A 13810-nucleotide genomic window follows, 5' to 3' on the forward strand; every position below is an offset into this window, starting at 1 on the left:
GTTGAATGTCCTATTCCTGCTCCTAACTCTAATATTCATAAGTTCGTAGGTCGGTGATTTCAAAAGGTTTAGCGTACATTTTTTCATTTGCCAATCAAGTGCAGTGATTTTTGTGTTTGAAAGTAAAGTCATTTCAGACTTTGACTCAGTGGCACTGAAGATTTCCTATTTGCTTTGTTATTCAATCTTTGTCAGAGTTTACCATTGGTTTTCACCTCCAGTTTCATTTTGCCCATTAGCAGTGTGAAATAAATCAGCAGCAATGCTCATTACCCTCATCAATATCAAACAGACAGGAAATGCTGTGTTTGCCACTTTGATCAGATAACTGCTAATACAGCCCTCGGTCCATAAACAACCAGTTCATATCCTGTGGCAAACCCGCGCTGTCTAAAAAAGAATGTTTTTTTGTCTATCTGGGCAGCGAATTGCAGATTTACTCAGTTGTCAGATAAAATGAGAACTTCTGAAAGTTTAAATATTCACAGTGAAAGTTTAGATCTAGGGCAGTTTCCTCCATGAAGACTGCAAATTAAAGAATGATCAGTTAGTCACTTAGAACAAGAGATAATCTAATTGTACACTGCAAGATTTATAACCTTAGATGTTCATCACAGAAACATAGCATTGAATCATAGAATTGTACAGCATAGAAGGACGTCATATGGCCATAGACACTGCGCTGGCTCTTCATAAAATTTCCCTTTGAAAATTACTATTCAAACTACTTCCACCACCACATGTAGTGAGTTTTGTAACTCACTTGCTGAAGAGTAATTCTCATCATTTACTCTTTGGATTTTTTGCCTGGTCTGTTAAATCTGTGACCTCTAGCTGCTGACCTTACTGCCACTGGGAACAATTCGACCGAAACCCTTCCTAATGTTATATGTTAAAGGGTTACTTTAAACGACATCATGTTGTAAAGGCGTTGGGCTGGATTCCCGTCCACCCAACACGTGCAGCTGGAATTGCGTTTGGGTGGAGGACAGCGGATAGTTTAAAAATAGCAATTTACGGCTGGCGCCGATTCCGTTGTGATGCTCCAGTCCCCCGCTGGAGACGTTAGCGAAGTTCACACCTCATGCAAATCCATCTTTTGCATGGATTTGAATGTTATTAGCGGTTTGAACACTGCATGCTCCAGCCCTCCGTGATGCTCCACCCCTCCACGATGCTCCACCCCTCCATGATGCTCCACCCCTCTATGCTGCTCCACCCCTCGGTGATGCTTCACCCCTCCACGATGCTCCACCCCTCGGTGATGCTTCACCCCTCCGCGATGCTCCACCCCCCGGTGATGCTTCACCCCTCCGTGATGCTCCGCCCCTCTGCGATGCTCCACCCCTCGGTGATGCTTCACCCCTCCGCGATGCTCCACCCCTCCATGATGCTCCACCCCTCCGCGATGCTCCACCCCTCGGTGATGCTTCACCCCTCCGCGATGCTCCACCCCTCTGTGATGCTCCACCCCTCCGCGATGCTCCACCCCTCTGTGATGCTCCACCCCTCCGTGATGTTTCACCCCTCCATGTTGCTCCACCCCTCCGTGATGTTTCACCCCTCCGCGATGCTCAATCCCTCCGTGATGCTCCACCCCTCCGCGATGCTCCACCCCTCGGTGATGCTTCACCCCTCCGCGATGCTCCACCCCTCGGTGATGCTTCACCCCTCCGTGATGCTCCGCCCCTCTGCGATGCTCCACCCCTCGGTGATGCTTCACCCCTCCGCGATGCTCCACCCCTCCATGATGCTCCACCCCTCCGCGATGCTCCACCCCTCGGTGATGCTTCACCCCTCCGCGATGCTCCACCCCTCGGTGATGCTTCACCCCTCCGCGATGCTCCACCCCTCTGTGATGCTCCGCCCTTCCGTGATGCTCCGCCCCTCTGTGATGCTCCAGCCCTCGGTGATGCTTCACCCCTCCGCGATGCTCCACCCCTCCCTGATGCTCCACCCCTCCATGCTGCTCCACCCCTCTATGATGCTCCACCCCTCCGCGATGCTCCACCCCTCCATGATGCTCCACCCCTCCGCGATGCTCCACCCCTCCGTGATTCTCCACCCCTCCGCAATGCTCCACCCCTCCGTGATGCTCCACCCCTCCGTGATGCTCCACCCCTCCACGATTCTCCACCCCTCTGTGATGCTCCACCCCTCCGTGATTCTCCACCCTCCGTGATGCTCCACCCCTCCGCGATGCTCCACCCCTCCATGATGCTCCACCCCTCCGTGATGCTCCACCCCTCCGTGATGCTCCACCCCTCCGTGATGCTCCACCCCTCCATGATGCTCCACCCCTCCGCGATGCTCCACCCCTCCACGATTCTCCACCCCTCCGCGATGCTCCACCCCTCCGTGATTCTCCACCCTCCGTGATGCTCCACCCCTCCACGATTCTCCACCCCTCCGCGATGCTCCACCCCTCCATGCTGCTCCACCCCTCTGTGATGCTTCATCCCTCCGTTATACTCCACCCCTCCACGATGCTCCACCCCTCTGCGATGCTCCACCCCTCGGTGATGCTCCACCCCTCTGTGATGCTCCACCCCTCCGCGATGCTCCACCCCTCTGCGATGCTCCACCCCTCGGTGATGCTCCACCCCTCTGTGATGCTCCAACCCTCAATGATGCTCCACCCCTCCCTGATGCTCCACCCCTCCACAATGCTCCACCCCTCCATGATGCTCCACCCCTCCCTGATGCTCCACCCCTCCACGATGCTCCACCCCTCTACGATGCTCCACCCCTCTACGATGCTCCACCCCTCCATGATGCTCCACCCCTCCACGATGCTCCACCCCTCCGCGATGCTCCACCCCTCCGTGATGCTCCACCCCTCCATGCTGCTCCACCCCTCCCTGATTCTCCACCCCTCCATGCTGCTCCACCCCTCCGCAATGCTCCACCCCTCCGTGATGCTCCACCCCTCCATGCTGCTCCACCCCTCTGCGATGCTCCACCCCTCCGTGATGCTCCACCCCTCCGTGATGCTCCACCCCTCCATGCTGCTCCACCCCTCCATGCTGCTCCACCCCTCTGCGATGCTCCACCCCTCCGTGATGCTCCACCCCTCCATGATGCTCCACCCCTCCGCGATGCTCCACCCCTCCGCGATGCTCCACCCCTCCCTGATTCTCCACCCCTCCATGTTGCTCCACCCCTCCCTGATTCTCCACCCCTCCATGTTGCTCCACCCCTCCATGATGCTCCACCCCTCCCTGATTCTCCACCCCTCCATGTTGCTCCACCCCTCCCTGATTCTCCACCCCTCCATGTTGCTCCACCCCTCCATGATGCTCCACCCCTCCCTGATTCTCCACCCCTCCATGCTGCTCCACCCCTCTGCGATGCTCCACCCCTCCGCGATGCTACACCCCTCTGTGATACTCCACCCCTCCATGATGCTCCACCCCTCCATGTTGCTCCACCCCTCCATGTTGCTCCACCCCTCCCTGATTCTCCACCCCTCCATGTTGCTCCACCCCTCCATGATGTTCCACCCTTGTCAGGCAGGAGTCACGCAGGCATGAATTGGTGCAAGGCATTTATTAGCAGGGCCGTGGCTGCTGAGGGGCAGCAAGACGGTAAGTAAACTTTTAAAAACTCTCCCAAATTGTCAGGCGAGCTGGGGGGTGGCTGCCTGGACTGCGGGAGTAGCGGGCAGTGACTTGGTGGCAAGTCTGTGGATTTGGGATATCTCCCTGTGGATCGGGGTGGCCTGGCTCAGTCGCCATTGCTACAGTATGTTACTTAAACACCCCCCTTTGGTGCTACTTACAGGCTCCTGGCTGCTCCATGCCAGCCACTACCTTTTTCTCGGCCTCCGCAGAGGTGTGGACCTGCAAGCCTGAGATGTCCCCTCCAGTCTTCTGTCGCTCTCGTATGTTATGGGCCACCTCATTCTGGGAGACACAGAAAGGACATAGTGAGACAGTGTGAGGCGAGTTCTGCGGGGGGTCTGTAGCTGGTGGCATGCGTGTGCAAGTCTCCTGGCCAAAGAGGACAATACATGTGTTGGGGTTTGTTGAAGGGTGGGTTGTAAGGGAGATGCAGGCAGGTGGGGTGTTTGTTGTTGGTCTCCTGGGGATTGGGGGGAAACGAGAGATGGGAGTGATGTCAGGAGCACAGAGGTGACTCATCCGGTCTGTCCCGAGGAGGTGATTCAGCTTTTTCCAGCATTGTTTTCCGGTTCTTCTCGTGAGACTGGCAGCCCTAACCACCTCTTCCCAGACGCTGTTTACAATGTTGGGATTCAGTCAGTTCCCCCACCTGGGGAAGAGGGTGTCCCTCTCCTCCTCAATTATGTCCAACATTCTGGTCAGGCTCAGTAACTCATTCTGACCCCAGCAAAGCAGACACCAGCGAGAATTGAATTGCTCGCAATTCATGTGGGCAGACTGCTGGCCCATTTGCATGTCCTGAATCACAGAACAAACAGCACTCCCAATGGGAAGGCAAATTGCACACGGTTCAGTTCTGGCAGGAACACTTTGGGCAAGATCTACGGCCCGTGTTGTGCCCGAAAAACAGTGCGGCGCAGCCGGTAGATGTCAGGAGATTCCTCTTCCAGGATCTACCTGGCGCTTCATGCGTCGCGAGATCTAATGTGATCCAGCACAATGTTGGGTTGTGATTCCCACTCATTGTGGACGGGATCACTTTCTGGAAAATTTATGTGTTGGAGTCAGACAGCTAGTTCAGTTCAATGAAGCAAATATGCTGTTAACTGGAAGTTTGGACTTGGGCGAGCACCGTTCAGCACTGGTCCCCACAACCAAACTAGACGGAACGGCACTCATAGGGGTCTCCCAGGGGATTGGAAGCCCTCCTCCTCTTGGCAGCTTGGCACCCTGGAAGTGCCCCAACCAGCGAGCAGTGGCATCTTTGGAGGTGCCCTGTGTGAGTGCGGGGTGGGCCAAGAACCCCCTTGTCCGTGAGTTGGGTTCAGGGGTCACTTCGGGGGATGGTCACTGAGTGAAGCTTGTCAGTGCAGGAAATGGGACTAAGTGCGGCCTTGGACGTGCGTTCCATGCTGAGGTCCCTGATCTACCCGAATTTTCGTTCGATAGCATGGTGTGCCTCAGAGCTCTGAGCGCCAGAAACACCCAACCCATCGAGTGCACTATGGGACGCTGTTCCCGTTCGGGTAAGTCGCCCCCTTGGTCTCCCAAATGGAGAATTCAGCCTGTTGTATTCCATTCCTCTAGTAGCCCTGAAGTCATGACTATACCCTAACCTCTAATACTTAAGCTAAACAATCAAGTCATAGTTCAACCAATAAATTATTATTTTCAACGGTAATGCCGAGTTAAAGCTTCCAGTCTAGAGCATATCTGTTTCCTTGAACAGAACTAAACATCACTTCAAAATAGGGCGGACTGACAATATGGGACATTGGGAGATGTCCCGAGTGTCCTGGTGAGTGGGAGGGTTGTGGGGCCATGCGTTGCAGCGTTCCTGATCACAGGAAGTAGTGCCCAATGGCTGCGACCAGGTTTCAGAATGTTGGCCAACCCGCGCGTGCATGCCCCCTCAGCAGTGCTCAGGCCCAGAGCCCAGTGTGGCAGACTGCCTCCTCCTGAAGTAAATCAATGGAGAATTTCTGCTGGAGCAGCGGCAGAGAGCAGGCCACATGCTGCCTATACTGATGTCACATGCCCTGGGCTGAAGAGAGATTCCTCAAATTTTGTTAGCAACAAACAGGCAACAGGACTGAGGAATTTTAAATGGTTCGTTTCGTAAATGGATTGCAAAGATCAGCTGGCGCGGTTCACAAAGGTCGGCCGGCGTGTGTCGGAAGCTCAGCCAGCCTCAGAAGTGCATCCTTGGTCCTGTATTCTGGATCTCTTGACATGAATACTAACATTGCATTTGCCTTCCTAACTGCCAACTGAACCTACACATTAACAATTATGAACAAGGACTCCCAAGTCCCTTTATGATTCTGATTTCCTTAGCATTCCCCCATTTAGAAAATAGTCTATGCCTAAATTCCTCCTTCCAAAGTGCATAACCTCAAACTTTTCCACATTGTATTTCATGTGCCACTTCATTGCCCACTCTCCTAGCCTGTCAAAATCCTTCTGCAGCCGCCCTGCTTCCTCAATACTACCTGTCCCTCTACAGATTTTTGTATCATCTGCAAACTTAGCAATAGTGCCTTCAGTTCCTTCTTTCAGATCGTTAATGTATATTGTGGAAGGTTGTGGTCCCAGCACAGATCCCTGAGGCACACCACTAGTGACCGGCTGCCATCTTGAAAAAGACCCCTTTATCCCCACTCTCTGCCTTCTGTCAGTCAACCAATCCAGATCTTTGTATCATCTGCAAACTCTATCAACCAATCCTCTATCCATGCCAGGATCTTACCCTTAACACCATGGGCTTTTAACTTATTTAACAATCTCCTATGTGGCACCTTGTCAAAGGCCTTCTGGAAATCTAAATAAATCATGTCCACTGGTTCTCCTTTGTCTCACTTCCTTGTTACCTTCTCAAAGATCTTTTTTTTTAAAAATATTTTTATTCTCCACCTTTCTCACATTTTCTCCCCAATTTACACCCAACAAGAAACAATAATCAGGAACGAATGCAATGTCAATCCCCACATCAATAACAACTATCTCATCCTCCCACCAAACCCCCAAACATTAGCCCGCATGTTAACATAAAAAAATGACAAAAAGGAATCAGGAATCACCCATAGTCACCATTAACACACACAGTCCCCCTCCCCACAATCCTCCCAGCCCCCCACCTCCAATGTTCGATGTAATCCAATTCTTAAAGTGCATAATGAATAACGCCCATGAATTGTTAAACCCCTCCATCCTGCCCCTCAGTTCAGATTTGACCTTCTCAAGAGTCAGGAATTCCAACAGGTCCCCCCGCCACGCCAGGGCACAGGGTGGAGAGGTTGCTCTCCAACGCATCAGGGTCCACCTTCGGGCGTACAACGAGGAAAAGGCTACATCTGCCTCTTTACCCGTTTCCAACCCCTGCTGGTCCCACACCCCGAATATGGCCTCCCAAGGGCACATGCACCACTTTAGAGATTACCCTAAAACCTCCTTCCAGTAATCCTCCAGCTTTGGACAAGAGCAAATCATACGAACATGGTTTGCAGGGCTGACCCCGCGACGTTCACACACATCTTCTACCCCCTCAAACAGCCGGCTCATACTTGCCCTTGTAACCCCCCTCAAAGTGCCATCTCGTCCTCGTACTTCTTGTACTTCTCAAAGAACTCTAACAGATTTGTCAGACATGACTTCCCTTTGAGAAAGTGCTGACTCAGTCCTATTTTATCATGCACTTCCAAGTACTCCGCGATTTCATCTTCAATAATGGACTCTAAAATCTTACCAATGACCGAAGCCAGGCTAACCGGCCTATAATTTCCTGTCTTCTGCCTCCCTCCCATCTTAAACAGTGGTGTTACATTAGCCACTTTCCAGTCCTCTGGGACCCTTCCTGCCTCCAGTAATTCCTGAAAGATAACCACAAATGCCGCCACAGTCTCTTCAGCTATCTCTTTTAGAACCCTGGGGTGTAGTCCATCCGGTCCAGGTGACTTATCCACCTTCAGACCTTTCAGTTTCCCTAGGACCTTCTCTTTAGTGATGACCACTGCACTTACCTCTGCCCCCTGTTTCTCCTGGAGCTCTGGCAGCCCACTGGTGTCTTCCACCGTGAAGACTGATGCAAAGTAACTATTCAGTTTGTCTGCCATTTATTTGTTTCCTATTATTACTTCTCCAGCCACATTTTCCAGTGGTCCAATGTCTATTTTTGCCTCTCTCTTACTTTTTTATATATTGAAAAAAAGCTCTTTCTATCTTCTCTTATATTACTAGCTAGCTTACACTCATACTTCATCTTCTCTCCCTTATTGCTTTTTTAGTTGTCCTCTGCTTGTTTTTAAAGGATTCCCAATCCTCTGGATTCCCACTAATACTCGCCACTTTGTATGCTTTTTCTTTAATTTTTATGCTGTCCTTGACATCCCTCGTCAGCCATGGATGCCTTGTCCTCCCCTTAGCCTGTTTTCTCCTCCTTGGGCCTCCCGAATTACCCCCAAAACCCCTGCCATTGCTGTTCCACTGTCTTCCCTGCTCGGCTCCTTTTTCAATCAACTCTGGCCAGTTCCTCCCTCATGTCTTTGTAGTTACCCTTATTTAATTGTAATACCGTTACACCTGATTCTAGCTTCTCCCTCTCAAACTTCAGGGTAAATTCTATCATATTGTGGTCACTGCTCCCTAAGTTCCCTAATCAAGTCTGCCTCATTACACATCACCAAATCCAGAATTTCCTGTTCCCTAGTAGGCTCTACCACAAGCTGCTCCAAAAAAAATCTCTGAATCATTCCACAAATTCCTTTACTTGAGATCCACTACCAACCTGATTTTCCCAGTCTACCTGCATATTGAAATCCCCCATGATTATTGTGATGTTGCCTTTTTTATATGCTTTCTCTATCTCATAATTAATTTTCTGCCCCACATCCTGCCTATTGCTAGGGGGCCTGTACATAACACCCATCAGGGTCTTTTTACCTTTGCGATTCCTCAACTCTACCTAAATTGATTCTATGCCTTCTGATCCTATATTGCTCCTTGCTATCGATTTAACTTCATTCCTTACTAACAATGCAACACTGCCCCCTTTGCCCATCTGCCTGTCCTTTCAATAGGACACATATCCTTGCATATTTAGATCCCAGTCCTGATCCCTTGCAGCCATGTTGCAGTGATTCCCACAACATTGTACCGGCCAATTTCAATGTGTGCAACAAGCTCAGTTACCTTGTTCCGTATACTGCGCGCATTAAGGTACAACACCCTCAATCCTGCAATGACCACTTCCCTTCTCACACTTGTCACCTAGTCAGTGATCAAATGTTATCCAGGTGGACCCCTGGATCGTGGTAGCCCCTGAAGTATATTCTCCATGACCCATTGGAAAATGGCACAGGCGGATGACACTCCAAAGGGAAACCTGGTGTACTTGTATAAGCCGCAGTGCGTGTTCACCGTCACAAACCTCCATGAATCCAGATCCAAAATCAACTGCAAGTTTGCATGACTCACGTTGAGCTTTGTGAAGGTGCGCCAGCCACTGAGCTGTGAGTACAGGTCTTCTATCCGGAGTACCGGGTAAAGGTCTAAACGGGAGGTGCGGTTTATCATCATCTTGTAGTCCCCACATAACCTGATGATGCCATCAGGTTTCAAGTCTGAAGCTATTGATGCTGCCCAATTTGCAAACTGTACTGGGCGGATGATGCCCAACTGCTCCAGTGGTCTAGCTGGAGGTTTCAGGGCGTAGGAAACGGGCAGGCCGCAGAAATACCGCGGTTGTGCCGATGGGTATACGGAAATCTTGCCGTCAGTTCCCGGATAGTCCCCAGGCTTTTCTTAAATACTTCTGGAACTAGGGCAGCACGGTGGCACAGTGGTTAGCACAGTTGCTTCACAACTCAAGGGTCCCAGGTTCGATTCCCCGCTGGGTCACTGTCTGTGCGGAGTTTGCACGTTCTCCCCGTGGCTTCATGGGTTTCCTCCGGGTGCTCTGGGTTTCCTCCCACAGTCCACAGATGTGCAGGTTAGGTGGATTGGCCATGATAAATTGCCCTTAGTGTCCAAAAAGGTTAAGTGGGATTACTGGGTTACAGGGATAGGGTGAAGGTATGGGCTTGAATAGGGTTCTCTTTCCAATAGCCATGCAGAATCGATGGGCTGATTGGCTTCCTTCAACACTGTAAATGCTATGATACCTGTAGCTCGCAAGGCTGCATACTTAGCTCCCTCCTATACTCACTTTACACACACGATTGTTGCAAAGTTTGGCTCCAACTCCATCTACAAGTTTGCTGACGACACGACCGTAGTGGGTCGGATCTCGAACAACGACGAGTCAGAATACAAGAGGGAGATAGAGAGCCTGATGGAGTGTGTAATGACAACAATCTCTCCCTCAATGCCATCAAAACTAAAGAACTGGTCCTTGACTTCAGGAAGCAAAGTACTGTACACACCTCTGTCTGAATCAACAGGGCCAAGGTGGAGATGGTTGACAGCTGCAATTCCTAGGTGCGCACATTACCAACAATCTGTCCTGGTTCACCCACGTCGACGCTACCACCAAGAAAGCACAACAGCGCCTATACTTCCTCGGGAAGCTAAGGAAATTTGGCATGTCCACATTAACTCTTACCAACTTTTACAGGTGCACCATAGAAAGCATCCTATCTGGCTGATTAACAACCTGCTATGGCAACTGCTCAGCCCAAGACCGCAAGAAACTTCAGAGAATTGTGAACACAGCCCAGTCTATCACACAAACTCTCCTCCCATCCATTGACTCTGTCTACACCTCCTGCTGCCTTGGGAAAGCGGGTAACATAATCAAAGACCCCTCTCACCCGGCTTACTCACTCTCCTAACTTCTTCCAAAGGGGCAGGAGATACAAAAGTCTGAAAACACGCCACCAACAGATTCAAAAACAGCTTCTTCCCCGCTGTCACAAGACTCCTAAAAGACCCTCTTATAGACTGATCTGATTAATACTGCACTCCTGTGTGCTTCATCCATGTCTCTGTATTTACATTGTGTACCTTGTGTTGCCTTGTTACGTATTTTCTTTTCATACACTAAATGATCTGTTTGATCTGCTCGCAGAAAACTACTTTTCACTGTATCTCGGTACATGTGACAATAAACAAATCCAAATCCGTTGCTTAAACAATCTCAGAATTTCCAAAATGTCATATATGATTCATCACTTTGACTTCCTTTCTCACATGACAGAAAATATGTCAAAGAAATTACTGTGAGATTACAGATTTATCCCAGTTTTAATTTCTTTTTACTCCCTCTCTAAACTACCATTGATCAGGTATTCATGAGTTGTCTCTGCAGGTTCAGAAGTTCTTGTGGAGTAGAAGATTCATTTCTAACTGAAGGAAATGGTGTGTAAGTGACCTATTTTATCTTTGTCAGCTAAATTTATACTTTGAAAGGAAATTAACCAGAATTATACTTTGTCAAAGCACCATGTACAACGAGATTAAAGGCAGACAGAATGTAGGGGTGGAAATGTCAATCTCTAACTGTGCATTTTCCACTGACTTAAATTCATTTTTTTCATCAAGTATAATTTGAGACCCTTTGTACTCATCGAAGGGCAATTTTAGTCATTGTAAATCTGGCATACATACAGAAATAAGAATGAAGGATTTCTGGTGACGGGGATGTGCTGAGCAGTCACACATAAGGTGGCTCTCCTCCGAAGGACAAGGAAATAGGCTCTTTCAGTCAAAATTAGCCTGCAAAAAAACAGACTTACATACCCCACTCACCCTCAACGACACAAATATTAGCAGGAATGGCAGGAAGCAGCAGTTCCAGAGGCCGCAGAGAAACAAAACACGGCGGTAAAGGACAGGAGCAGCGAGCGAGCGGGTCAGTGGACCCACGAGGGCAGGAGTGCCTCCGGCCACTCCCAAGAGAGGGAGACCAGCGACCCGAAAAATGCATCCCTCCCCCGCCCAACCCCCCACCCACACCGGATGGTTGGAAGACGTTCCTCACAAAAGAACTGAAGGGGGAAATAAAAGTCAAGACGGCGGTTAGGGTGGCAGCAACGGAAGCGTTGGCCATCATGCAGGTGGCCCTCGTCAAAGTGGGAAAAAGAATAGTCCTAGGGAAATAGAATCAAAGAACTGGAGAAAGCCTCGAAGGACCAGAGCAACCAAACCATCGCTCCAGATGCTGAAATGAAAATGAAATGAAAATTGCTTATTGCCACAAATAGGCTTCAAGTGAAGTTACTGTGAGAAGCCCCGAGTCACCACATTCCAGCGCTGTTCGGGGAGGCTGGTTCGGGAATTGAACCTGCGCTGCTGGCCTGCTATGGTCTGCTTTTAAAAGCCAGCTCTTTAGCCCTGTGCTAAACCCCAGCCCCTTAAAGAGGTTTGTGGCAATCCAGGGGAACCTGAAGATGAAGGTGGAGGACCAAGAGAAACAATCGAGGTGCCAAAACATTATAATAGAGAGCCTGCCAGAAATAACCAAGGACAGGGACCCAACAAACTACATGGTCCAGATGTTGGAAACCTGGTGAGGAGAGACAGCTTCCCCAACCCACCAGAGATTGACAGGACTCATTGGTGGCACCGCACTGGCGGAGGAACAGCTGGGAGCGATTATCGCCATGTTACACTGGTAGCAGGACCGGGAATGAATCCTACATCGAGCCAGGCAAACAAAGGCCAGCAGCTGGGAGGGACACAGGATCACGGTGGACCAAGAGAGGGCAAAGTCGGCCCCTTACAGCAACAGAATCAAGTTTGGGATGTCGTACCCAGCCAAACATTGGGCAACATACCAGGGCAGGGAATATTATTTTACCGCCCTTGCAAGTGGGAATGAGTCCGTCCAAAAAAGCGGACTAGATAAACAGCGGGGGAGGCAGGATTGAGGCAGACACCGGAGAGACAGAGAAAGTTAAAAGACAATTTGCGTGGGACTGTATCACCTCATTCTGAAGCGTAGAACTAGTCACAGAAAGGAGGGGACAAAAGAAGCAGAGTGCAGGAGAGGGTGAGGAGGAGACAGAGGGGAAACTAGAAGAGTGGGTGCAGGGGGTAGTGCAGCTGACCCCTGGAAGCTTGCCACGAGGTCCACAGAGATTTGAAGATTTTTCATCCTGCATTAATGAACTATATGGAGTCTTTGAAGCCACCAATGAGTCTCAGATTTCATGGTCATGTGGACAGCAACTAGCGTGTGTTTAAACAACAATTTAATCTATTTCTTGCTGCAGTAAATTTGGAAGATCAATCAGATTCACATAAGGTAGGGATGCTCCAAACAACAGCAGGGGACCAAAGCAATTGCTGTGTTTAATATTTTTAAATTTGCGAACGATGCAGATAGTAAATATTTTAAGGACGTAATTCGAAGATTTGATGTACATTGCATCCCAGAAAGAATTACATTTATGAGCGCGATGTATTTAGATCACGTTTACAGAACACAAGAGTCCGCAGAGCACTGATTTAAAGTTAAAAGCTAAAACCTGTAATATTTCTGTGGTGGAATCTTCCATGATTCGGGATCAAATTGTGTTTGGTGTGAATGAAAATAAGCTGAGGGAATGGCTGCTGAGGGAATAGGACCTGCCTTTGGAATACACAGTTCAGATTTGTCAGCGTAACGAGGTAGCAGCACAGCATTCTAAAATGTTTCTCAGTAATGGCACCGTCTTCTTGGAGGAAAGCACTCCGGTTGCTGCCCTTTTTCCAAAAAGGTGGGGAATGTCCAAAAAAAGCTGGAAAGTTCCAACAGCTCCTCACACACCAACAGGTTACAGATCAGGACAAAGTATTTCTGTGTAAAATATGTGGCCAAAGGCACAAATGAAGGGAGTGTCCAGCGTTTGGCCAGTTTTGTACCAAATGAGAAGGAAAAGATCACTTTGCTCAGAGATGTTATTCTGAACTCAATCCCAGATCAGTCAGTGGAAGACACAGGTTTGGATTCTCCAATTCTGGGGCAATGTCCCCACACCGGCGTGGGAACGGAGTTTTACATCAGAAAACATAGCGTAAAACGACCACCAATTCCCCATTTTGCTGAGGGCTAGCATGCCGGCAGCATAGAGCAGCCGGCTCCAGCTGCCGATACGGCCCGGAGAATTGGCGGGTCCGTGGCCGCGCATGCACATGGCGGCGGCCTGCAGCGGCCTCGCCGTGCTACATGGCAGGGGCCGCTCGCGAACTTGGCCGGCGAAATAGTGCCC

The sequence above is a fragment of the Scyliorhinus canicula genome, chromosome 7 (genome assembly GCF_902713615.1).
Source record: "Scyliorhinus canicula chromosome 7, sScyCan1.1, whole genome shotgun sequence".
Lineage (NCBI taxonomy): Eukaryota > Metazoa > Chordata > Chondrichthyes > Carcharhiniformes > Scyliorhinidae > Scyliorhinus > Scyliorhinus canicula.